Below are 11299 nucleotides of genomic sequence, written 5' to 3'. Positions count from 1 at the left end.
CTCCTGACCTCTTATGCAGCCTTGGGGACACCTTGCAAACAGTTATGTCACTATTGACTCATGTTAAGTATTTGATAATGTCCTAAAATTTTGGGGGGGGGGGAGTAAAAAAGCAAACAATAATATGAAATAAAATGCCAAAATCTTGGCATGATGTGGAAGATTGATAAGATTGATTAAGGTTCTAAAACAAGAACCTGGGAGGAGACAGGAACTGTTGACCCACAACGGAGGCTCTGAACACTTGAACAGCTTTAATAGAGAGGAACTCAATGCCAGGTTCCATTAAATATTTTTTGCATGCAGCTTCTTTTCTTTCTAAGGGAACTTTTAGCTTGATTTATGCTTAGTTGTTCTATGAAACTATAAATTTACTAATCTTCTTGCTAAATTGGCAATGTGGCTACGAAAACAAAGTTCTTAGGAATTTTTATTGAGGCATATGCCTTATTTTAAACACTGATTTTAATGGGCTTTTAAAATAATGCTGATATATACTATTGTCAAATATGCTGTCTAATTTTATTCACTTCTAATTTTCTGAGGATGATTAATAATTCCATTGAATAAATGAGGAAATTAAGATTCAGGGAGTTAAAGCAACTTTCCCAAGGTCACACTAGTAATAAGTGGAAGGTCTTGGGTTGAACTTGGTTTTGTGCATGGGAGCTTTGGGCAGCAGATGAGATGTGATCTTACAGTTTTTTCTTTTAATGCATAAATTTGGCAGAAGCCCTCTAGTGAAGACTAGGTACATGAACTGAAAGGACGAATCCCTGTCCCTACCCTCCCACCCCATAGAGACTTAGCCATCACATCAATGGTGAGTGATTTGCTATGTTGACCTCAGATTTCCTTTTAGAATATGGCTCTTGGGTTCACGAACAGTGCCCATTTTTAAATATCTATGCTCTCTACTTGCTTTGTGTAAAGTATCCACGAGAGAAATACAAATTTGCATTTGGGCTATGTGAAGTGAACATTCTTTAATTATGAGCTGGTCTGTTGCATAACATTTGGAAATGGGTGTTCCAGATCACATAGTCTTGTTTATTTAAGTAAGCATTGCCCTCCAGGGTATAGTTACATTAAATTATTCAGAGAGGTAGGGACCTGAATCTTTGCTTAATTAAAAGCTCTCTGGAATCATCCATGGGATCAGAACTCATTTGAACGCAGTTAGAGACCCACAAAGCAAAAGGAATTTATAAAGCAAATGGGAGCTGTGCAGCTCAGGGACTGCTCCCCGCGGGCTCCTTCCTCATCTGGAACAAACACCCAGTCCTGGAATCTCAGATAGTCAAACACACCCACCCGGAGAAGGTTAGGCACCTCCCATCAGCCGTGGTGTACTTCCCTTCCCTTAGTAGCTGGTGCTACAAGGACTTGCAGTGGCATTTCCAAAGCATTGTGGTGTGGGATCCCATTAGCCTCATGCTCAGAGCATGCGTACTTATGCTGGGAGCCTAAGGATCCCCAAGCCAGCAAGGAAGTTTTCAAGAAGTTTCCTGGAAATAAACTGTGAATGGGTGTGAAATTGTGTTTCAATTCATCATTGTGTTTTTTATACTCCCAGTGAGCATGAATGATATTTTCTTTTGTATGAAGCTTAGGAACTCCTTAGTCATCTGGCATAAGTGGGCAAAAAAGTACAGGTAATAGGGTTTTCAGAACAGCTGCCTCCTTCTTGTAAAGGTACCCCTCTTTTTACAGAAATCTTTGTAAATCATGTTTTCCTGACTTCTTGAACTGATTATTCTGTACTTCATAAAATTATTTTTGCTGTGTGATACCACTCTGAGCAAAAACTGCTGGGTTGTTCTATGTGTAGTATGGAAAATATCTGGCTGAATCTATTTGAACTTGGGACACACTCCAAAATGTGAATTTACTGATAGATAAATACATATTTTCTTACAATTTTTAGTTTTCCAGAAAGTTTTCATAAAGACACTTGCAGTTGCATAATCCACTGGCCAGCTGTCCTGGTTGTCCTGTACGGTTACATTACTAAATCAAAAAACCAAGAGTTCTTCCTCTCCTCCTCCTCCTCCTCCTCTTTAATATACCAAAGGTGCTTGTCAATGGTTGACAGCTGAGAAGCAATGAGCATTGCTACGTTCATAGTGCTACTTCTCTCCAGCCCTCGGGTTTCCTTCTCTCTCATATCCTGTGTGGTTGATGGGTTGTATCCCTCAGCAACAGGACAGTTTCTATAGGATGTATTTTCATTTATGCTTTACTAAAAACCATCATTATTAAGTGAAGACCATTTTATAGACATTATAGTCTACAGTTTCTTTTTCTTCAAATCTTTTCATGTGGTTTTCTTTCAACAGACTTTGAAGCTGAAACAACATTACAAATCTGCCTTTTTAAGGTGACAGCAAGTCAGAATTTTCAGAAAGAAACTTAACATAATTAACCCAAATCTCATTCAATCCCTTTGTCAATGATTTCAATCCAATACTGGTCAGTTCTTACACATGCCCGATTTTTATCATGAGACCCAGTAGGAGGCAGAAAGAAGACATAAGTGCCCCAGAGAGGTCCCTGCTTCTTGAGATCAATTCTGTTGTGATGTAACAATAGCAAGCTTCTCTTCTTAGGTAAATCTTGGTGCTGAGAAGCTTCTTCACTGCAGGTAAACGTGGTAAAACTGTAGGGGACTGTGAGCCCCATTCATCAATGCTTTAGAATGTTCTGGTCCCCAAAATTCGATTGATGGCGTATTAGCTAATGAAAATACAGCCAATGTGTTCTCAGTTTGCTTAAACCTATAGAATCACTTGCTTGGGGGAGATTTTATGAGTTTATTGATAATGCTCAGTCCTTGCATAGAGAAAGAGTACACAAAGCAAAATTGTTTTTTCTGGTTTCATATTAGATAATTTTGCCTGCCCGAGGCTAATGTGTGTCTGAGCAGGTGGAAGGCAGGCGATGCCAGGCTGGTGTTAGGGAGGCCAGGCATGTTCAGTGAATCTTTGGACTCATAATATTGCCGTCTTCTGATGAGTTTCCAGATGTGACCCCTAGGCTGAGGAGCTTCTGACTTCCTGGGACAGCCATAACTGATCTCCACAAACTGGGCAGTCTAAGGCCACAGAAGTGCTTTCTTCCACGCTTCTGGACACCAGAAGTCTCAGACCAAGGCCTGAGCAGGCCATGGACCTTCCAGAGATTACAGGGAAGCCCACTTCCTTTCCCCATATAGCCCTGGGGGCTCCAGGGCTCCAGGGCTCCAGGGCAGGTGGCACCGCTCCCACCCCTGCCTGAGTTCTCCTCCGGGCCTCTTTTTCCTTCTTTTCTGTTTTTATAAGGATGATTATCACCTGATTCAGCATCAACCTGGTTAATCCAGGATGATCTCATCTAAAGATCTTTAATGTAATTACATTTCCAAAACTCATTCCCAATTAAAGCCATATGCAAAGGTCCTGGAGGTTAAGATATGAATGTGAGCTTTTGAGGCCCACCTGACCCCACAAGGGCAGATTTTTCTATACGATGAATAAAAGTTCTGCCCCACACCTCAGTTGGTGCTGTTCTGTGAATTCAGAGGCTAGCCAGTGGCTTCACAGTGACCATTCTTGCAGTCCACTGTGGGCAGTAGCTCACCCTCAGGGGATGCTCTGCTCCCCAGGCAGGGCTGCTTTGTCCAGCTCTGTAAGAGCTGCCACACCACTTCCGTCATGCAGATGCAGTGGCAGGGCTCTGACCCGGTCAGTGCTTCCTGCATTTCCGCTCATTCACACAAACCTGTGAGGGGCAGCATCTTCACCCTCACCTCCTGTTTCAGATGGGAAACCTCACTGAGGTCTCCTCTTGGTCTCAGCACCTACCTGTCTGCCGCTGCCCCTCTCCTCTGCCCCAGCCTGGCTGTCCCGACTCCTGTCTCCTGTCCCTCTCTGTTTCCTCTGTCCTCAGGAGACGGCCTTCTTGTCTGGTTTGAGGGATCCCAAGGGCCTAGAACCCATCAGGCACCCAGGACACATTTGTGCTGAGGTTTTAAGTAACCTAAATGGTTCTGTTTACAAGGAGAAATCTGAAAATTTGATCTTTGTCCCCCAGAGTGAATCTGTGAGTGGGGATTTGAGACACTGAGGTGAGTGTGGGTAGAGCCAGGAGAGGGGTCCAGCAGTGGAGCTGGATTGGATTCTGCAGGTGTATCGCAATGCCCACCATGGTCATGAGACAGTGGCCAGCTCTTCCTGCTCAGGAGCAAAGGATTACATCATAAACGGATTGGTGTCCCCTCATTTCCTTCTCTCTAAGCTCTGAAGAACTTTTAATATTTCAGATTAGCCCATGCCATCTTTCTGAGAGAGGAAATACCTCAATTTCTGTGGAAATTGTTAGTGAAAATATACCCAAGAAATTCCAAGAGATGTGTACTGACTCAGTAGCCCGGAGCCAAGAATGCTGCTTCTGAAGCATGTGAGCATGGAATCCAGACACGTATTTATGTTATCATGAGGGAGAACAGTGGTTCTGAGTAACAAGGCCTGACCAAAGATGAGCTATTGGTCTAGATCTCCAAGCCCTTCAGGGATGTTGCAGTACATTAAAAAGTAGTTACTGAATGCAGCAAAATGAGGGGAAAAACAACATATTTTTATTTAGGTAAATATTATTTTTCATATACAAACACTGATACTAAAATGTAAGGAGACCCAAACATTCAGTTAGAATATTTTAGAAATTTCTACATTTCCCTCCTCTTTGTTCCCTGGGTTCCTCAGGGCAGAACATTTCTGACTGGAGAGGCCCATGTAGAATGGCAGTCTCATCAGTCTTTTCTGGTCTCTTATTGGAAAGTTCATTAGTTTAGGATATCAATAGTCCTTCCACGGGTGCTGGAACCTGGTGCCATTGAAGGACCCAGCCCTGCTGAAAAGCCCTGCCTTAGGTCCTGAAGTTGTGGTCTGAATCTGCAAATCTGTGGGCAAACGGGAAGCACCAGGAACGTCTGCCGCTCACGGGGGGCCGTGGGACTGGGATGGGGGGCGTGAGTGTGGTACAGTAGTTGGGTTCCCACGGCAATTGAGGTCTTTCTTGGAGCCTGGCTGTGCATGTGTTCTGCTGGATCCCATGCTTGGGTCTATCAGGTCTCCAGTTAGTCTCTTTTGGGCAGCAGAGACATTGTCACCCTTCCCTAACCCACCACCCTCTCACATGCTCCAGGATGGCTCTGATGCTTTATGTGCAATGACTCATTTAAATACTCCCAATAACCAAGGCCACTTAATATAAGAAGCACAGGTCTAGTGATTCGTGAGTCAAAATTGCTCCAAAGATATGCACAGTTTTCTTAATGAGGATTGTTTTCCCCCTTTGTGGCACACAGGCAGAGGGACCGTCAGCCTGTGGGTTTATGCCATCAGTACACATTCTGTGAGTCAGTCACCTCTGGAGAGACGCCCTCTGATGCTCTAATGATTGTTTACATTCAATGGGAAAAACTGACAGAAATGTAAATACTTCTTTCTAGGCAGGCCGTTTTCAGAAATCGAATTAGCAGTTTATCAGCTTGCCAATATCAATCTTTGGAATAAAAGATTCTGCTTCTCCATGGAGATATTTCAATGATTGAGCTAGAGGTGGTGGTAGGATCAGAATGATGAAGACCATCATTACACCTGCAGACTAGAGGACCAGCTGGAAATAAAAGCCAGGAGGAGAATATTGATCTTCTATGTGAAGCTTGTCACTGAAGTGGAGTCACAGTCAGGTTGTCAGGCCTGGTCTCCTGCCAAGCGCCCTCCTTCTTTCTTAGTCTCATGAGGGAAAGCATGTTGGTTACTGGCCCATGGGGTGATGGAGTCTTCTTGGACAAAAAGCAGAGGTGGGAAGACGGTGCATTAAGCCAAGACCTGGCATAGACCACAGTCTGTACCTGTCCTACATCATACTTCTTTGAAGATGGAAGGTTAAGATGTTGGCTCTTAGAAGTGGATGGAAGAAGTTTGCTGCAAACATTTTTGTCCGTGTTTAACAGAGTGAGTGAGACACTGTGAACCAGAGCTCCTCTTAACATAGGATCCAGGATCAAAATAAAGAAACAAGCATCTGCCTCCTGAAACTTTCATTTATTGAAACATGGAGACAACCCCAAGCCTAAGAAGTGTGGATTGAAGAAGTTTGAATGCAGGGGGTGCATCCCAGATGGTCTTTGGTTGTCACCTCTGGAGGGTGAACTGGCTGTACTCACTGGAAGCACTGCAGGTGTCTACAGAAGCTCTGCAGCCAATCGAAGGCAGAGTCCCCTTCTGTCCATTCAATCATGAGGGGGCTGCGTATCTGGCCAACAGGGAGGGAAACTGGATCTTTTTATTTAGAAGGAAAACAGAAAGACTTCAATGTCGGGGCGGGGTGGCCAAGGACTCCTCATTGTTGCTTCCTGGGAGCAGTGGCTACTCGTCCACTTCCAAGGGAGGGCCACTTGCTTCAACATGCAGTAATCTGGGGTCCTGATTCTGCTGCTGAGGAGAGTCAGAAACCACTTCAGAGCACGGTGAACTCTACCTCCCAAGACTCCGTCTTTATTAATCTACTTATTTGGCTGGTAGGCTCCTCCACTCTCCTGTGTTTTTCTGCCGTTATAGTCTTTATCCTGCTCCCACTTTCTACTTGGTTTACTTCTTCATCTTCTTTCAGCGTGGGGAGGACATGGTCTGGTTAGGGTTTCCTGTGAGCTGTGCTTTGTGAATCACTCATGTGTGGGTTTTTTTCACGAGAGGTTTTAGAACACCTTCTGGGCTGGGAGTGAGGATGGAGGTACAGGGCAGCTCTTAGTGGTGGACATAAGACAAAAGCCCAGTGCAGGGCGAGGGGTGCTGCACGAGGGTTGTGGGCACAGCCTTGGGGGTTGTGAAAGGCAGCTTCCTCAGTACTGGGAGGTTGGATGCTGCCCCAGGGGCCACTTCGGGGGAACCACAGAGGAAAGAAACTGTGACCCGCTGGGTGGCGTGTCTGGGAAGAGCCCTTCAGGCCCACAGCACAGGGCTGTCCTGGCCAGGTCAGCAAGGCAGAAGAGGGTGCACCTCACTCAGGGGCATTGCTGAGCCAGGTCTGCCTTCCAGGGATGGAAACAGTGAGGAGGGGTCAGGAAAGACCCTGGGCAGCTGGAAGGCTGCAGCACAGCATGGGAACAAGGGAGTCTCACTGATTTGGTAAACTGGAAGATCAGCCAACGTTAAGGTGGGTCAAAGTTAGAGGGGTTCTGAGGGGACCAGTGAAGATGCTGGAGCAACTGGCCAGAGATCAATTAGCTCTGAGATATGCAGATGCCCTGGGCAGCAGAAAAGACATGGGTTGGAGAGGGAGAGCTGGTAGCCAGGAGAGAATTGGCAAAGGGGTGATGAGAGAGAAAGAGAGAATAGGCTGTCTCTCTAGAACCCCCAGGAAATGCCCAGTGTGAGGCTCTTCATGCCAAGATAATTCCTTGCAGGTGGCCATTCAGGACAAGGACACATTCTACTGGGTAAGAAGACTTGGCGTTAGTAAAGAGGCTCAAAGGGCTGGCACAGAGGGCAGGTCCAGGTGCAGGCAGCAGTCTGGGCCTGGCGAGCTCTGTGTGTGGCAGAGGACGGCTCCTGAGACTGAGTGAGCAGGGGCAGGAAGCAGAGGCCTCAGCCTGAGAACTCGAGGGAGTGTTTCTGGGTCAGATGTCTTAACAGGGCTGAAGAAGTTGACGCTTTCACATACAAGGGCTTCCCAAGAACAGAGGCGTGTAGTGCACCTAACTGCAGAGAGCTTCTGAGGACAGTCTGGACAGAGAATGCGCCAGGGCTGTGAGGAGGCAGGGACCTCACGGAGAAGCTCAGCCAAGCAAGATCCCCAGAGAACAGGACGTGGGGCTGCAAACGTGCTTGGGTCATACTGTGTTGTCTACTGTCTCTGATTTACCTTGAACTAAATATAGTTTCAGAAATCACAATTTCAGTATCTAGTAAATGAATGTGCAGTTCTTTATATTATTGTTTTTTTCTTTCTTCCTTCTCCTCCTCCTCCATCTTTTTCTTCTTCTTTTTTTGGTACAAAGGATTGAACCCAGGGATACTTAAGCACTGAGCCTCATCTCTAGCCCTTTCTGTTTTATTTTGAGACAGAGTCTTGCTAAGTTGCTGAGACTAACTTTGGACTTGTGCTCCTCCTGTCTCAGCCTCCTGAGCTGCTGGGATTACCACCATGCCTGGCTTCTTTGTATTGCTCTATTGAAATCATCCCATTTTGTTAAAATGCAGGTAGCACTTGACAAGCAAGCTCCTGCCCTGTGTCACACAAAGTCCTTGGAGGTTGGCTGAGGGCAGAGGCTGAACGGTTGAATGCAGAGTAAGTGCTGGTTTTGGAGGCAGACAAACCTTGCTTAAACTTCTATGCCAGAGTCAACAGCTATGTGATCTCAGATTCATTACTTAATTTGAGACTCAGTTTCTTCCTACACTAAGTGGGGACAATGGTAATATTGTTAAGATACTGTGTGAAAAATAGCTTCTTTAATATCTGATATAAAGCTGGTGTTTGCTAGTGTCTCTACATTATCAATTTTCTGCAGCAAGAAATGAGGACATCCACAATATCTTTCTCTTTCTTGCTTTTCTATATTTAATAGACAGAATGATCTCACTCATAGTGTAACTCTCCAGCTTCCCTCTGCATGCCATCATAGGATCTGGCCTGGAGGTTTAAAAAAATCACAATTTTCTTGTGTATTTTATTTTCAAAGACAGGGAATCCTGCTGTTATCAAATCCTAGATCTGGGTTTGATTGTTGTTAGGCCAGATATTCCACTGTGATCTTATAAAAGGAATTTTTAAAATGTGTCTTAAATAATGACAAAGGATTAGTAGAAGATTATTATACCCACACTTCAGTGGGCAGTTTTAACTAACTCCAAATATTAAGGAATGTAGCTACAAAGATGAATTTGTTTCTTATGGCTATTATAACAAATTGCCACAAATTTCATGGCTTAAAATAACTGAAAGTTGTTCTCTCACAGCTTTGGAAGTCAGAGGTCTGAAACTAGTATCACTGGGGGGAATCACGCCCTTGGCAGACATGGCTCCCTCCAGGGGCTCCAGGGAGGCATCTGCTCCCTGTCCCGTCCAGCTCCTGGTGGCTACCAGCACTCCATGGCTTGTAATCACATCATTCCAATCTCTGCCTCAAGGGCAACTTCGCTCTTCCTCTTCCTTGTGAGTGAACGTTCCATTGAGCTCCCTATTATAAGAAAACACAAAGTTGCTTTGAGGACCAATTAAGAAATTCAGTTACTCTTCCTCTCCCAAGATCGCAACTTAACCACATCTGCAGCATCCTTACCACCACATAGGTGGGATTTGCAGGGTCCAAGCATTAGGCTGTTCCTGTGTTTAGGAAGACCTTCCCTGCCCACCATGATGACCTCTGGTTGTGTCTCAAGAGACCTGCAGCCCTGCCCAAACTTTTCTGCATGCTCAGACCCCTTCTCCCATTGACGAGGGTTCATGCTTTCTGACAATTTTCTGCATGCTCCCTCCATTCTTTGGGTCAGAGATGCTCTCTCGCCTTTGCAGAGGACTTGTCACAGTCCTCATCTCTGAAGTTCAGGCTTCCAGCAAAGCTTCCACGCCAGTTTCTCTTGCTCTGCCTGTTTTCTTTGTTACCTCATAAGCCCAGTGATTGTTTCTCCCTCTCTGAAGGCCCTTCGTCCGTGTCCCTTCCCCTTTCTGGTGGCCTGGTGGACACGAGCTACAGCTGAATTGGTGATGTACACATTGCAGTGTCTAGAATGTGACTCCCCAAAGAGCAAGTTTGGTTGGTCATTTTGTTGTTCTCACTTTTCATTTTTATTAGATTGAGGATATGAAAAATGCAGATCCATAATGTAGCAATTTGAGGGAAAAAACCAAGGACTTCCATGTTGTCTCTTTGTTTCTGAGCTAAAATCATTGAATCTCGTATAGCCCGGAGCTAAGATTAACTTTCTGACAGCCTTCTGTTTAAGAAGAATTTTTCTTCCAGTATTGTAACCTCAGTTGAGTGTTAAATTTGTCCGTATGTATACATTTGTAAAACTATTGATACAATATTTCTGCTTAACATTCTTTCACCACATGGCAAGGCATGCTAAGCAGCTTGAAATCTGGGTTCTGTGCATTTTAACCATTTGCAAATGAAAGCATGAGATTTACACATAGAAACGCAATTGGTTTTGTAAATGAATTTTGATATCTCAAGGAAAGCCTTTCCTCCTCATTGAGGTCCAATCTCTCCTATTCTTGAACCTAGGAGTAGTTCTGAGCCCCACTCTGCATTTCCTACCTCAGGTTCACCCAATTTGCTGCCTACCTGTGCCTTTCCTGAGACTTGTCTTCCTTGACTCCTGCTGCTTCGGGGATCCCTACTCCCACCTCCTTTGTTTCAGGTCAGAGCAAGTCTGAGGAAGGGGCATCAGTGTATGCACCCCTATTGCCTAGTATTCATGTGAACTTGAGCAACAATTTATTTAAGCTTTGTAAAATGATATTTAAAAAGTGAAGATCAGCTTCAGAACTATAGCACTTAAGATTTATGAAGAGCCCCGCCTTACCTGAGATAAAGCTGTGCCTCCCATCTTACTACATGTAAGAATGACTCCAAAGTAGGCCACACTTCAGGTAAAGCCCAGTACTCTTAATTTAAAGTGAAACTGACTTTGCTGGATGTTTATGATCAAGATTTAAAGTTAAATTAAAAGGGCCAAGAAAACCAATATTTGGCTCTTGCCCTCTGAGTCAATCTGAATCCAGAGAACAGGGAACTTCTCTAAAGAGCTTTTCAACTCCGGGCCACATAACCTCCTGATCAGGGAGATTAATGAGACCACTGGAGAATGAAAAGCCAATCCATGCATTTTCTGTGAATAGGAGGGTCACCAGAGAAGAGAGACATCCCTGATGCTTCCAAGGGAAGCCACATGGTCAAGCAAGACCTGGACCCATCCTAGCGCAAATGGCACTAACAGAACTAAGAAGCTGCTCTCAAGTTCCCCCACGAGCAACCCCTATGGGAACTTGGCTGACTCTTAACAATAGATAGAAACAAAGTCAATTTTGACCAGCTTGATCTTAAACACCTACCAAAACCAGTTAAGCCAAAAAGTCATTCCTAGGAGTAATGAAAGACAAAAACAGCTAGAAAAGAGGAGACAGCAACTAGCCAACAGTCTCCATGGGGAATGTTCAGTCAAGTATGGCCTTGGCTCCTCCCCCTCGCAGGACCCCTATTAGTCCTCTTTATGTTTCTCCTAATAGGACCACTAATAGGACCACG

Source organism: Spermophilus citellus (genome assembly GCF_964194105.1).
Source record: "Spermophilus citellus genome assembly, chromosome: 1".
Lineage (NCBI taxonomy): Eukaryota > Metazoa > Chordata > Mammalia > Rodentia > Sciuridae > Spermophilus > Spermophilus citellus.
Note: the sequence above shows the minus strand (reverse complement) of the source record.